This window comes from Macrobrachium rosenbergii, chromosome 30 (genome assembly GCF_040412425.1).
Source record: "Macrobrachium rosenbergii isolate ZJJX-2024 chromosome 30, ASM4041242v1, whole genome shotgun sequence".
Lineage (NCBI taxonomy): Eukaryota > Metazoa > Arthropoda > Malacostraca > Decapoda > Palaemonidae > Macrobrachium > Macrobrachium rosenbergii.
In genome coordinates, this window is record NC_089770.1 from 14,973,501 (window position 1) to 14,984,643 (window position 11,143).

General features: G+C 37.2%; 1 protein-coding gene and 1 long non-coding RNA gene across 2 annotated transcripts in view; one reads left to right on the forward strand and one right to left on the reverse strand.

Moving 5' to 3' along the window:
* The window catches only part of LOC136855081 (ras-related and estrogen-regulated growth inhibitor-like), a 66,642-nt gene extending 63,884 nt beyond the window's left edge, over nucleotides 1-2,758 (reverse strand). The window contains exon 1 of the mRNA XM_067131881.1: nucleotides 2,649-2,758. The gene's annotated coding sequence lies outside the window, so the exon portion shown is untranslated. The remainder of the gene's footprint in view (nucleotides 1-2,648) is intronic.
* Nucleotides 1-11,143, forward strand: part of LOC136855084 (uncharacterized) — a 173,335-nt gene that overhangs the window by 57,745 nt on the left and 104,447 nt on the right. The gene's annotated exons all lie outside the window — the stretch shown is intronic.

Consider the following 11,143-nt stretch of genomic DNA (forward strand, 5'->3'; position numbering starts at 1 on the left):
GAGAGAGAGAGAGAGAGAGAGAGAGAGAGAGCGGCAAAACTGAATTGATAAATTAAAAAAAATATTCTAAAAGGTTGAGAGAGAGAGAGAGAGAGAGAGAGAGAGAGAGAGAGAGAGAGAGAGAGAGAGAGAGAGAGAGAGCAACAAAAACTGAATTGATAAATTAAAAAGATATTCTAAAGAGAGAGAGAGAGAGAGAGAGAGAGAGAGAGAGAGAGAGAGATAAGAGAGAGAGTTAAAGACTGCAAAACTGAATTGATCAATAAAAAAATATTCCAAAGACTGAGAGAGAGAGAGAGAGAGAGAGAGAGAGAGAGAGAGAGAGAGAGAGAGCAGATATGGCAGTAGCTTTTAAAAGGTCATTTAGCGTTCAGAGAATTTCCGAGAGTTCCGGAAAAGAATTCGTATTTTTTAAAGAAGAGCCACAATCTGTGGAATAGTTTTGTAAGTAATAATAATAATAATAATAATAATAATAATAATAATAATAATAATAATAATAATAATCTTATGTGTTTAAGGATACAAAGAGGTTTCATTTTCACAACTGCTGAGAAAACACTTGAGATATTTCTTTCTTCCACCACAACTCTCATTGCGACAGGTACCGTCATTATTGCTATACACAGTGCCTCTGACACTCTCTCTCTATCTTCTGTCTTCTTCTTCTTCTTTTCAACCTTTGGAATATTTTTTTTATTTATCAGTTTTATCTCTTTTGCATCTCTCTCTCTCTCTCTCTCTCTCTCTCTCTCTCTCTCTCTCTCAACCTTTGGAATATTTTTTGATTATCATATCAGTTTTGAACCTCTCTCTCTCTCTCTCTCTCACCTTATCTTTCAACCTTTGGAATATTTTTTTAATTATCATATCAGTTTTGAATCTCTCTCTCTCTCTCTCTCTCTCTCTCTCTCTCTCTCTCTCTCTCTCTCTCTCTCTCTCTCTCTCTCTCTCTCTATTTTATATCTCTCTCTCTCTCTCTCTCTCTCTCTCTCTCTCATCTTTTAGTATTTGGAAATTTTTGTTTATTTGTCAGTTCCATTTTAAGTCTTAAAGATGGATTCCTTATTCTGTTCCACCTCTCAAAAATCCCATGAAATCCCTTCGAGGTTTTCGTCAATGATTGAAAAATCACGGAGTAAATTTTGTCACTTGAGATACCACAGGAGATTCCACCTTATTTTGAAAATTCAAGAAACATTCCACCATATGGAAATCCTTGGGGGAATTCATTTTGAAAATCCGTAGGATTCCACCACTTGTAAATCCTTCGGAAATTCCACCGTTTTCAAATCCACGAGATTCTTCCGTTCGAAAATTCTTTTTGTAAATTCATGAGACATTCTACTATTCGTGAAAAGAAATTCCTGATTTGCAAATTCGCGAGAGATTCCCCAGCAAGCAAAGCCACCGGAGATTCCACCGTTCGTAAATCCACGAGAATTTCCACCCTAAGTAACGAAATTTGTAATCCCAAAAAGAAATCACTTCATTTGCAAGTTTCCGGGAGATTAAACCGTTTGGAAATGGATGGAATAATCACACTTGGTAAATCCGTGGGAGATTTCCGACATTGGCGATTACCTGTGGATTTCACAAGTTTGCTGATCTTTAAGTGATTAAATGATTGCGAAATTCATCTGCTGATTTGAAAATATTGTACATTTTACTCTCAATCTCCTCGGTGGCACTCCCTGTAGGGGGGGGATAGTTCCGTCAGTGCACCTCATGCGGTGCACTGTAGGCACTGCTTAAGGTTTTTTGCAGCGTGCCTTCGGCCCCTAACTGTAACTCCTTTCGTTCCTTTTACTGTACCTCCTTTCATGTTCTCTTTCTTCCGTCTTACTTTCCACCCTATCCTCACAATTGATTCATAGTGCAACTGCGATGTTTTCCTCCTATTACGCCTTTTAAACTTTCTGTCGATATGCGTTTTAGCGCTGAATGACCTCATAGGTCCCAGTGCTTGGCTTTTGGCCTAAATTTTATATTCAGTTCAATCCTCGGTGGTACTGAATCCGAAGCCTTCCTGTTTTTTGCACATGCTATCTTGTTTGGTGCTTCCAAAAATTGTTTTTTTTTTACGTGCCACCGACTCTCCAAATAAGCATCGTGTAAGTAGTGCTTTGTGGAGTTTATGAAGTCGAGTGTCAACCTGTTGTTATGCACATTTCATCCATGAACCTCGAGCTACGGAACTCCCTGCTTTCTCACGTGTTCCCTGAGACCTGCTGATTTTCTCTTTGAGGTGGGGTTGGTCAACGCTTGAAGGAAATCGCTCTCTCTCTCTCTCTCTCTCTCTCTCTCTCTCTCTCTCTCTCTCTCTCTCTCTCTCTCTCTCACAGTGCTTCACATGATTTGCAACGCAGTCGCAGATACACTTATGGTTCTGAATAATAAGCAATGAATTACAAACCGTATATACACAGGCAACAGGACAACGTCAGATGTCAGAGCCATTGGCCTTCCTCCTGACCTGGCTTGACCTGTCACGAAATCTTCACTTCGAAGCAATTCTCGTTGGAATCGGACCCAACGCTGGAAGGGGTCAAAAAAGCGTGTCTAGAGGGAAGGAGAGGGACAATTGGAAATAGAGAGAGAGAGAGAGAGAGAGAGAGAGAGAGAGAGAGAGAGAGATAAATACTCACCCGATCGGTAATGGCCTATCGTAGCTTCGCCTGTAGCAGGAGGAAGCCTGTCCTTCCCTTCCGTTCACGACACCCGCAACAGGTAGACTGAATCTGAGAGTGGTATTAGAGCCCGGTACGAATCCTCCTCCTCCTCCTCCTCCTCCTCCTCCTCCTCCTCCTCCTCCTCCTCCTCCTCCTCCTCCTCCAGCTTTGTCCCGTTCCCCTTTTACCGCACCATCTCATACACCCTACTTTAATTTCTTCTTATCTCTCTCCTCCTTTTATTCGTCTCTTTCCTATATATATATATATATATTTGTCCCTTTTTTTCTTAAGTTTTTGGGAGGCTGGCTGGTGGGTGGGTGGGTTGGGTGGGTGGGTGGGTTAGGGGTGGGAGGTAGCTGTAGTGGGTTAGTGAAGGGGTGGGGGGTGGGGCAGGGGCGGCGGGTTGGGGGCGCCTCATCTGAGGGGAAAAAACACGAAGATGCTTATGTTAATCAAAAACATTTAGCTTGTGCGCATGCTATATATATGTATATATATGTATATGTATATAATGTAATGTAAGTTTACCAGTTTATTGTAATTATTCTCATCATTTACTATGAAATGACAGAAGAGCCTCACAAATAACATTTCTTTGATACAGCCGAGTTAATATAAAAAAAAAAATCCGATTTCAGGGAATTGAACGTCAGAGACCAACAATTTGAACATTTGAAAACAGCGTATTTTCTCAATAAAGCGTTTTCTTATGATGTCAGATTTAGGCTTTGCAATTCTCTCGAAGAACGGAGTCTTACAAAAAAGATTAGTTTTTTAAACTGCGCATTTTCGTGTTTGAAATTCGTTTGTCATTGCGTAATTATTAAAGCACCATACGCCGAGAGTACAAATTTTTGAAAGCAGCTCATTTTGATGAAAGAAAATTCTGAATGAAGGTGGAAATAGATTTAAAGTTACACATTTACGCATAATCGTATTCAACCAGAATATAAAAAAAAATTTAAAGGTGCTTTACCAAAGAAAAAAAAAAAGATTCGTGAAATTCTTCCCGACCCCTTAAAAAAATCATTGATATGGAAACTATTTTATCTGCTTGAAAATATTGTCTATAGTACTGACTGCCACTTTAGTTACTGTCTGCTCTAAAATATAAAAATCCCCTCAGGAGGGTGGTGCAGTCAGCGCATCTCACGTGGTGCACTGTAGGCATTCCTGAAGGTTGTCTGTAGCGTCCCTTCAACCCCTAGCTACAACTCTACTCCTTAACCTTTTACTTGATAACTCCATTCCCTCTTCGTTTCGTCAGTCTTGCTTCCAACATTGCTAGCTGTTATTTGCTGCAACTGTGGGGGTTTTCTCCCATTTCCCCCTGTAGGTCCTTGTCCTTCTTGTCCTTTATTTTCTGGATCTTTTGACCGTGCTGTCCAACCGCTCCAACTATCTGTTGTCACCGTGTAAAGCTCTGAATGTCTGCAAGTGTCTTACGGTTGGGCCTGAGAGCCGACTTCTCATAAATCAAAGCGAAGACATAAAAGCAAGAAAAATTCACTTGGATCGTGATTTTGGTTAGTTGCGCCAGGCAGTGGGTCACAGAGAGACGTGAGAGGAATTGGCGGGGGCGGCAGTACTTCCCTATCTTCCCCGGATGCTGATATCCTGTTGTCGATACCAGCGCTGTGCAACGATAGGTGCATAGAAGCGCTCCCTTGCGAAGAGTCTAGTCAAGAATTCCTAGTACCAGGTTTAATACTGTTCTCAGTTTGCTGGGAGTTTTAGTTTTCTGTAAATTAAGTTTACCTTAGTTTAACCAGACCACTGAGCTGATTAACAGCTCTCCAGAAAGGGCTGGCCTGAAGGATTAGACTTATTTTACGTGCTAAGAACCAATTGGTTACTTAGCAACGGGACCTACAGCTTATTGTGGAATCTAACCACATTATACCGTGAAATGAATTTCTATCACCAGAAATAAATTCTCTAATTCTTCTGGCCGGTCGAAGACTCGAACTCTCAGCAAGCCGAGAACTCTACCGACTCTGTAAAAGAGAATTCATTGAGAGGCTTTGTCTGTGTTCGCACTTTTTCTGTCCGGCCTCAGATCTTAAAAAAACTACTGAGGCTAGAGGGCTGCAAATTGGATGTTGATCACCCACCCTCCAATCATCAAACAGAATATCGCAGCCCCTAGCCTCAGTAGTTTTTCATTTTATTTAATGTTAAAGCTAGCCATGATCGGCCTAGCACCGAAAGTTTCAGACCACTGAGCTGGGATTAACAGCTCCAGACTGGCCCGGGAAGGATTAGACTTATTTTACTTGGCTGAGAAATCAAGTCTTTAGCAACGGGACCTACAGAGAACTGAACCACATTATAGCGAGAAATTATCACTTGTTTTCTAATTTCATCAGCCGGCCGGAGAATCGAATCCCGCCCGTGGCTAGTCCAAAGCTCTACCGACTGTCCAACGAAGAGCACCGCTATAGGTGCCAACAACACACATGCCACCACCGGCCGTGGCTGAAAGTTTCATGGGCAGCGGCTGAGATTTCAGGCTGTTTCTCGATTGCGCCAAAGAAACTTTGGCATTTTTTACTTGTTTTATTTCCCGATAGTGTGAGCAGTTTGCCCTGAGGGCGAAATTTTTCTCTTGAGCTGAATTTCTCTTTTTCTTTCCTATTCTTTATTCATTTATCTCTTCCTATAATCTCTCTCTCTCTCTCTCTCTCTCTCTCTCTCTCTCTCTCTCTCTCTCAGGTAATGACTGTACTTTTCGTCAGAACTAATGATTTAGTTATTTCATAGATGCATAATAAATTTTTTTTATGCATTCTCGAATGTTGACTTTGATGGAATCCTGATGACGGATATATATATATATATATATATATATATATATATATATATATATATATATATATATATATATATATATATATATATATATATAGTATTTTTACACTAATATATAATAGCTTCTAATGACAAATATAACATTTCTATAGATATAATCAGCACATACCTTTTGAATCTAATTTTTCTATAATACAAAATAAGTGACGATGGAGAACTTTCACCAGAACGCGCAGTATATCTCTACCTGGCCGTATTTTGCCTGTTTGGAGAACCGCTGGGTGGTCTAGTCTAGTCCAGAGGTCCACCCCATGCCTCTCATTCTAGTGACCACCTTACCGGGAAACCATGCTGGCATAAGGCCAGCTTAATCTGCTGTTACTGATTCGTTCTCTTTAGCTGCAAAGAAGGTTAACGACAGGTATCATACGGGTAAAGTTTCACAGGTTCCGATTAACTAAACAAATAAAAAAAAAGTCCTCTCGCGGTTCTTGAAAAATTATTATTATTATTATTATTATTATTATTATTATTATTATTATTATTATTATTATTATTATTATTATTATTATTATTCAGAAGATGAACTCTATCCAAATGGAACGCGCCCACAAGGGCCACTGGCTTGGAATGCAAACTTCCAAAGAAAATGGTGCTCATTGGAAAGAAGTAACAAAAGGTAATAGGACGTACAGAAAGAGATCAGTTATAAGAAAAGAAAAAAGACAAATCAATAAATTAGCGAATAAGTAAATAAATATTGAAGTAAATCTTAAAATACAATAAAGAAATAATTAGATTCCTTCCACGCGTAAAAGATATAATTATCTACAAGAATCCTTTCTTTCAACCGTAAATGCGTGAGAGTCAAAAGTCGTTCAATAATAGTTATTGCTCATCTTCCATACGAAGCCTTCACAGAAATGTTTACGATAATTTATCTTCTGAATAATAATAATAATAATAATAATAATAATAATAATAATAATAATAATAATAATAATAATAATAATAATAATAATTACATTCCACGGGTTCGTCAGCTAAATGTCATAAAAGTGAGAGTGAGGAATTCAGTCCAGAGAAAAGAATATGAAACTAAAAGCGGTTTTTCTCAGGTTATTTTCTTTCTTTCGTTAAAACCGTCAGCTGAAAACCGTCATGGACGGAGTGTATAGAGTACAAAACCCAAGGGAGCAGGCTGCGCAGAGAGAGAGAGAGAGAGAGAGAGAGAGAGAGAGAGAGAGAGAGAGAGAGAGAGAGAGAGAGAGAGAGAGAGAGAGAGAGAGAGAGATAGATAGTAATTCATTGGCTCAGTTGTGCAATGTTCACATTCGTTAATCCCGGATTAGTCCGAAAAATCAGTGGAAGTATTATGGCATTTAGAAGCTGTGAATAGATATGGATGGAAAGCAGATTATATTCTTCCAAAGAGAGAGAGAGAGAGAGAGAGAGAGAGAGAGAGAGAGAGAGAGAGAAATAACTCATTAACATTGAATTTACTCTACCTTTTGGAAATAACTTATAACCAAAGATCATTAAATTTTGTCGTTAGAGAGAGAGAGAGAGAGAGAGAGAGAGAGAGAGAGAGAGAGAGAGAGAGAGAGAATAACTCGTTAACATTGAATTTACTCTGCCTTGGGAATAACTTATAACCAAAGATTATTAAATTTTGTTGTTAGAGAGAGAGAGAGAGAGAGAGAGAGAGAGAGAGAGAGAGAGAGAGAGAGAGAGAGAGAGAGAGAATAACTCATTAACATTGAATTTACTCTGCCTTGGGAATAACTTATAACCAAAGATTATTAAATTTTGTCGTTAGAGTTAGAGAGAGAGAGAGAGAGAGAGAGAGAGAGAGAGAGATAGAGAGAGAGAGAGGAGCGCTTCATTTATTTTTTGAGTTTATTTTAACATAATCCTGTGACTTCCAGTCCAAGCCTGGAACAGTTTCAACGCTGTCTTTTTTTTATATTATTTTTCTGCCTCAGTCATCGGTGGGTTATAAATCAAGATTTTCCTAGCATCTGGAGCTTTTTGTCTCACGCCATGCTATAAAAAAAAGAATATTCTAGCACCGCTTTAAGAGAATTTCATTGATGTGGTTTCCCGGTATTGAAAATGTTATTCTTATTTTAATGGTATCAAAGCCAAATTTGTGTTTATCTCTCTCTCTCTCTCTCTCTCTCTCTCTCCAAGCTCTTCGTTGGGCGAGTCGGTAGAGCTGTGGACTGGCACTCGCTAGGCCCGAGTTCGAGTCTCCGGCCGGCTGATGAAGAGTTAGAGGAGTTTATTTCTGGTGATAGAAATTCATTTCTCGCTATAGTGTGGTTCGGATTCCACAATAAGCTGTAGGTTCCGTTGCTAAGTAACCAATTGGTTCTTAGCCACGTAAAATAAGTCTAATCCTTCGGGCCAGCCCTAGGAGAGCTGTTAATCAGCTCAGTGGTCTGGTAAAACTGAGGTATACTTTTTCTCTCTCTCTCTCTCTCTCTCACACACACACACACACACACACACACACACACACACACACACATCAGTGCTGGTCACTCTTTGATTTTGATTTTTATTGTGGACTTTAACAAGATAAAATTGTATATAGTGTGTAATGGCCACTGCAGCTTTTAAGATAAAAAAAGAAACATTGAAAACCATGGTTTTTGTGAGTGTTGTTTAGATCGATCTATCTTTTGTAAATACTTCTGTGATTTAGTGATTGATAGACTGGTCATCAAGGTGAAAAAGTTTGATACTGCTTTTGCAGATTTTATATATATATATATATATATATATATATATATATATATATATATATATATATATATATATATATATATATACATATATATATATATAAAACCAGTGGCGTGAAGTAGACAGCATGAAACATAGTACTTTTTCCTACAGCGACGTTTTCGAGACCAATGTCTCATCATCCAGGCTAAAATCAAAGATAAAAAACTGATAAGCACACAGCATAACAAATTATTTTTTGTTGACACGCAAAATACATAGAGTAAAGCAAGGCAAAGTAAGATACATCATTGAAATAAAAATTACGGTACAAGAAAAGAAACATATTTAAAGTTAAGAGTAGTTAAAAAGCCACCTTGTCTCAACGGAGTTCAGTTGTTGTATGGAAAATGCACCGAAAGTAAACAAGAAGAAGGGCGTGGTTTAAGCTGTGTACAATGGAACAGATGAAGAGTGGTTGTTTGCTGTGGGAACTAGTTTCTATAGCTAGAGATTCTAATATTGAGGGTGGTGCTCATATGGACTTGATAATATCTTGAAATCCTTATAATTTATATTATTTTTACAAAATTCCCATGATTCCTAATGTTAGATAGTTCTGGTTTGGATAGTTTACCCTATACGGAAACTGATGCCCATATAATATCATCACATCTCACCTTAAGCAGGCGGCAGTATTGGCTAACGTGAAGTCTGCCTGTTGCATCGGCAGCAAGTATAAATATGACAACACCGGACTGCATTAAGGAGGTAATCTCTCTTATGACGCAACATACTGCCAATAGTCCTAGGGTTCATTAAGACAAGCTTGACATCAACAGCCAGGAAATAATTAGTTAAAATTCTCCTTAAGTGAGGCAAGAAATAGGTGTCATGCACATAAGGAAATCGTATATAGAACTTAAGTTTATGGGCCAAATGTATTGCTGCTGGAGGATGAAATGAAATATCCAGCGTTTTCCTGACATATTTCATAAAGAGAACTATCTAACATTAGGAATCATGGGAAATTTTGCAAAAATAATATAAGGATTTCAAGATATTATTATCAAGCCCATATGAGCACCACCTTCCAATATTAGAATCTCTAGCTATAAAGAAACTAGTTCCCACCTTAAACAACCATTCTTCATCTGTTCCCTTGTACATAGCTTAAACCACGCCCTTCTTGTTGTTTACTTTCGGTGCATTTTCCATACAGCATCTGAACTCCGTTGAGACAAGGTGGCTTTTTAACTACTCTTAACTTTAAATATGTTTCTTTTCTTGTAGTGTAATTTTTATTTCAATGATGTATCTTACTTTGCCTTGCTTTATTCAATGTATTTTACGTGTCAACAAAAAATAATTTATGCTGTATTGTTTATCAGTTTTTAACTTTGATTTTAGCTCGATGATGAGACATTGGTCTGAAACGTCTGCTAGAATAAAGTAATTATGTTTTCATGCTGTCTACTTCCATGCCACCTGGTTTTGTACTGCTGAGGAATAGCCTCACTGTCATGTTGAATTATATATATTAGAGTAATATATATATATATATATATATATATATATATATATATATATATATATATATATATATATATATATATATATATATATAATATATATATATATATATATATATAATATATATATATATATATATACTATATATATATATATATAATATATATAATATATATATATATATATTATATATATATATATATATATATATATATATATATATATATATATATATATAATATATATATATATATATGTGTGTGCATTTTTCATATTTTGTGTATTAGTATATTTTGCCATAGTATTGTTCAAATTGTTTGTTTGTTGAATTTCCTTTCAAATCTTAACATTTTTCCTTTGATAATTTAACATGTTTCATAATTAAATTCAAGAATTAAAATTGTATTTCCTAAATTATTTAAATTTATTTTCAGAATTATATTAAATATTGACTTATTGAAAATAAATTTTGTATTGAAAATGTTTACAGCAGTGTTTCATTTATTAACCACCAGTGGTAGGATTGATTATTTTTGTAAATGAATCAGAGAGATAGTTTTTTCTTTAGTTTTTTTTTGAAGTGACTCGAATTAAGGAGAAAGAATTAAAGTGGAAATACAAAACTTGATAGAGTGATACCCTTTAATATACTATAGTAAGTTTTATGTTTGATTATTGAAACCTCACATTATTGATTAGTATATTTTATGTTTGAATATTGAAACCTCACATTATTGATGTAAGGTATTGTGGTATTTCTGTAATTTAATTTTGTAACAGCCTTGTGTGGCTTGTTTGTTTGCAGTACCTGCACTCCTGTGATTTTGTTTTGTCGGTGCGAGGCGACGTTTGCCGCCAGCTCTTTTGCAGTGTCAGTCAGGTCCAGGGCAGCAGCAAGTCAGGTTCTTAGGAGCAGAGAATTGGTATCTCGGCAGCAGAGCAGCAGGGAGTCGTTTGGATGGGCGACAGGTGTTACCTACCTGTTGTTTTCTGCGGGAGGTGGAGGACCTCTTCGTCTGTTAGTATGATAGCTTCCCTGATGGCAGCATGAGGATGTTTCGATGGCTCAACCGTGGCCATCTCTGTGAGGATTTCTTCCTTTGACAGCAAATGGCTGTCTCAACGACTCGACCAGGGTTATCTGCTTTGTGGATGTTTTCCTGTTCCGCAGCCTCGACTGTGTTCGTTTGTATGTCCACATCCTCGTTGACGGTGGTGACCGTCTCGACTACTCTTCGAGTTTGTCTGTTTTTGTGGTGTGCTGCTTGGGTGTTGTTTATTTTACTGCTCTTGTTTATTATGCTGCTTGATTTTTTATTTGTTATACTGTAACATTTATTTTACTGCTCCTGTATTATTTGTTATGCTGACTGTTTTTGTATTATGCTGCTAAT